Below are 5147 nucleotides of genomic sequence, written 5' to 3' on the forward strand. Positions count from 1 at the left end.
TTTTGTAAAAAGCGGAACACCTTGTTTCTTTTAAACAAATTGTTTAAGCCCCTACAGTTTAAAGACATAATCTTAATTTTTTTCCTATTCAGCCATTTTCAAAGATGTGGAGTATCTCTAATTCAAATGGTTTGTAGTCGTAACAATGGTATAGAATGGGATTTGTGAAAGTGTATATGTCAGTAACATGCTTTGTGGATAACAAAATTTAAAACATTTCAAAATTGTGGGTATAAAAGGTGCTTCCAGCTTCTGAAAACCAAGAAAATTTGTGGTTTCTTTGGTACACTCTTTACTTTTTAAGAGGATTGACATGGAGTATTTAGTTATAATACAACTACGTGGGTATATTTAGCGTAACTCTATTATATCAGATAGATGTATATCAGATATTGTATTATCGAAGCTGATACACAACTAAAATAGTGAGTTACCATCAATTAAGTGTTCAAATGACTAATAATATTCCGCTGGAAGAATACAGTAAATGCAGTAGATCCTGTAGTGTCAGTCTCGCTAAAAGATCAGAATTCTGTAGAGATCTTAGCTGTAAAGCGGTGGAAGTATAGTACATCCACATATTCACACATCAAAACATCCTATTATAAGATCCTCACTGCGCAAATGTACACACACTCCTTGCAGTGTCAAAAAATACAAATGTACACTCTGCCTGAGCAAATAACGTTTCATAATGAAAATATCCATTATTATATAATATGCTGTCAGCATGTATTGGAGAACCAAGTTACTCAAGTAGTTCTAGTGAAAGGATAATGTTACGTTCACGGTTGTAAACTTTACATCCGCATATGCTACGGAAGTGTGAATCCGTAAATAGAAAATTACATAGTACATAGTGAATATTGGTATAAATCAGATGGTTTCTGAAATCCCCATAACATACCAGGTGCCCCGTACTCTCCCCATAACACAACAGACGCTCCGTACTCTCCCCGTGACACAACCAACGAACCGTACTTTCCGCATAACACAACAGACGCTCCGTACTCTCCCCATGACACAACAAACGAACCGTACTTTCCCCATAACACAACAGACGCTCCGTACTCTCCCCATGACACAACAAACGAACCGTACTTTCCCCATAACACAACAGGCTCTCCGTACTCTCCCCATAACAAAACAGACGCTCCGTACCCTCCCCATAACACAACAGACGCTTCGTACTCTCCACATAACACAACAGGTGCTCCGTACTCTCCCCATAACACAACAGGCGCTCTGTATCTCCCCATAACACAACAGACGTTCCTACCCCCATAACACAACAGACGCTCTCTATCATCCCCATAACATAACAGACGTTCCCGACAGACGCTTCGTACTCTCCCCATAACACAACAGACGCACCGTACTCTCTACCATCGTACTCTCCCCATAACACAACAGACGCTCCGTACTCTCCCCATAACACAACAGACGCTCCGTACTCTCCCCATAACACAACAGACGCTCCGTACTTCCTCCCCATAACACAACAGACGCTCCGTACTCTCCCCATAACACAACAGACGCTCCGTACTCTCCCCATAACACAACAGACGCTCCGTACCACTCCCCCATAACAGACGCAACAGACGCTCCGTACTCTCCTCATAACACAACAGACGCTCCGTACCCTCCCCATAACACAACAGACGCTCCGTACTCTTCCAATAACACAACAGGCGCTCCGTACTCTCCCCATAACACAACAGACGTTCCTACCCTCCCCATAACACAACAGACGCTCTCTACCATCGCCATAACACAACACACGCTCCGTACTCTGCACATAACACAACAGACGCACCGTACTTTCCCCATAACACAACAGGCGTTCCGTACTCTCCCCATAACACAACAGGTATTCCGTACTCTCCACATAACACAGGAGACGCTCCGTACTCTCCTCAAAACAAAACAGGTGCCCCGTACTCTCCCCATAACACAACAGACGCTCCGTACTCTTCCCATAACACAACAGACGTTCCGTACTCCCCAACAACAGACGCACATCACTTGTCTCGGTCTCTCCTGAACACCACGGAGTTAATTCTAACAACCCAACACCGACACCAACAATCCCAACGACACCTACATCAACACCCACGTCCACATCCACATCCGCACCTCCACCCACACCAATACCCTAAACACAACCCATCCACTGACACCCAACCCCCCATCGATATCCACCCCGACACACACCACTCCCACATCCACCCTTCATGGATATTCCAGTTGTCATTACATGCATATTGGATGTGAGTGTGACGCATCTATTGGGAAATAATGATAATTGGTACAGTAAGTCCGTGTAAGTCTGGTTGCGCGGAAACATCGTCCCTACAGGCTCCATGTTTGCATTGTAAGAATGATATATAGAATCAATAAATAACTATATAATGTGCATGCGTCGGTGCACTATGTAATAAGAACACAAGCATGTCGTCTAATCAATATAATAGATAAGATATCTGTTTCAAATGAGGTATCTGACGAGGATGCTATCGACAGAGGCTCAATGACAACAAAACAACGCACAAAGAATGCTGGTTTGCCATAGTGTTTATTGGTACTGAGTTGTGTTCTGTCTTGGTAAGCTAACAGTAGCATTACTTTCAATGACCATACACCTGACAAACATCCTGACATGTTACCACCTATTTGCAAATGTTTGCACAAGATTGACAATGGTTCAGTGGCAGACCAACAAGACCTACGACACTGCACGGGAATATGTTTATATCGTGTTGCTTTTACCTCTATATTACGTACTTCATTTCATAGCAATTTCATACCTCACATATCTATTGAAAGAATTGTATTTATGATTAAGTCAACGAACTCCGGTATTGACGGCCATGACGTCAATTTCAACAAACATCCATCCCTCAATAAAATTGTATTCTAATTATTCATGTAAAAACATACTTACTAAAACTCCTTAAGAAAGACATTTTGTCTCAGGAAGTGTTCAGTTGAGTTCATATTCCATTGATGACGTTCCCTTGATACCCCGCCCCTATCCGATTCTTTTCTTCTGCTGTCAAGGAAACCAGATAACTACATAAATGACATCACTGAAATTGAGGACACATAGTCACAGATCACCTGAATCATTTTCAAATAATTTGACTGAAAATGTATTGTAATGCTGGTCTTGCATTTGCAGCATTTTATCAAGAAATAGTCAAGAGGTCTAAAAAAGTAAAAATTACACCAATCAGAGTTCATTCAGAAAGTGCATAAAATGTCACATGATGGGACAGGAGTCAGGGGGGCACGTCAATAATAGCGAGTGTGATCACCCTGGGCATCCATACACGCCAACACTAGTCTTCATTGACGTCGTCAGTCGGCGAGTGACGTCAGCACGAGTCCAAGAGAGTCCTTTCAAGTTCTTGTCTTTTCGCTGGAGGTGGTACACGCTGTTCCAGCTGACGATCAAGATGATCCCAGAGACATTTGGGTTCATGGTCGTGGGTCACGCGTAATTGTTCTTCATCAGAAGACTATAGCACTCTGGTTTCACAACATATACTTAACCGCAAAAGAAACGTCACCTTTCAAAACCAAATGCAAACCTTTTTTCTTACAAGGTGATGTTTTTATTATGATTGTTCCGTTTTCCCAACATGTTTTTCAATCAAAATTGACAGCTATTACCAACATCAGTATCAAAAACCTCTGTTGTCACTGACCGTATCGTGGTCCTGTCCGCACCGTTCGTCAACGCCAAACCCGACGGCAATGGGCAACATGGGTGCAACAATGGGTGCAATCGCTCTAAACCAGAGAGTTGTTTCAGAATCCCGGTCCAGGACGTGGAAATGGTGTGACAGCTGCACGCCATATTGACCTAGTCATAAGACCTCACGTTGATCCACATTTTGAACGTCACAGAAATCACATCTTTCAGCAAGACAATACTAGTGTCCACACTGCCAGAGCAACACTGGACTTCCTAAGACATGGCATCCAAATCCTACAATGACCTGCACTCATTCTAGATTTTAGTCAAATAGAACACCTTTGGGACGAGATTAAAAAAAGACTAAATGACATCCAACCAAGGTTGACAACTGCTGGTTTTACTCGATCTGGCATTTCGCAGAGTCGTTATCATCAATAGCCATGGATGACACACACAATACTGACTTTGAGGTATTCTAATGGTACAATTTGGGGGGATTTTGTTTGTATGAACTCTAAATGTGATTCCCGAAAATATGTTAACCATAATTTGTGTCAAATTTGAACTCAATCCTCCGTTTTGATTGATGATTATAGCAAATTAAAGTATGTGCTTTAAGAAACCTCTATCGGTGAGGCGTTTCTTTCACGGTTCAGTATATTTTCTTTCAAGACCATAGCTTGTGTACTACTTCACGTTTGTACAGGTCAGGCTAAACTTCGCAATCAATTGCTGTCACGTCTAGATCTTCCACCTATAATCACAGGTGTCCCTGACTGAGGTGTCGTCATGATGTTACATCACAGGTGCCCCTGACTGAGGTGTCGCCATGATGTTATATCACAGGTGCCCCTGACTGAGGTCTCGTCATGATATTGCATCACAGGTGCCCGTGACTGAGGTGCCGTCATGTTGTTACATCAAAGGTGCCCCTGACTGAGGTGTCGCCATGATGTTATATCACAGGTGCCCCTGACTGAGGTCTCGTCATGATATTGCATCACAGGTGCCCCTAACTGAGGTGCCGTCATGTTGTTACATCAAAGGTGCCCCTGACTGAGGTGTCGCCATGATGTTATATCACAGGTGCCCCTGACTCAGGTGTCGCCATGATATTACATCACAGGTGTTATATCATAGGTGCCCCCCCTGAATGAGATGCCGTCATGTTGTTACATCGCAGGTGCCCCTGACTGAGGTGTCGCCATGATGTTATATCACAGGTGCCCCTGACTCAGGTGTCGCCATGATGTTATATCACAAATGTCCCTGACTGAGGTGTCGTCATGATGTTACATCACAGGTGCCCCTGACTGAGGTGTCGTCATGATGTTACATCACAGGTGCCCGTGACTGAGGTGTCGCCATGTTGTTATATCACAGGTGCCCCTGACTCAGGTGTCGCCATCCTGTTATATCACAGGTGCCCCAGACTCAGGTGCCG

General features: G+C 43.5%; 1 long non-coding RNA gene across 1 annotated transcript; it reads left to right on the forward strand.

The window, feature by feature from the left end:
- Window positions 1-96: 96 nt before the first annotated feature.
- On the forward strand, window positions 97-2414 carry LOC124286013. Its single transcript, XR_006900928.1, has 2 exons — window positions 97-1210; window positions 1414-2414. It is a non-coding gene; the product is annotated as an uncharacterized LOC124286013 (long non-coding RNA).
- The last annotated feature ends 2733 nt before the right edge of the window (window positions 2415-5147 follow it).

The sequence above is a fragment of the Haliotis rubra genome, unplaced genomic scaffold, assembly GCF_003918875.1.
Source record: "Haliotis rubra isolate DU_JTF1 unplaced genomic scaffold, ASM391887v1 Scf372, whole genome shotgun sequence".
Lineage (NCBI taxonomy): Eukaryota > Metazoa > Mollusca > Gastropoda > Lepetellida > Haliotidae > Haliotis > Haliotis rubra.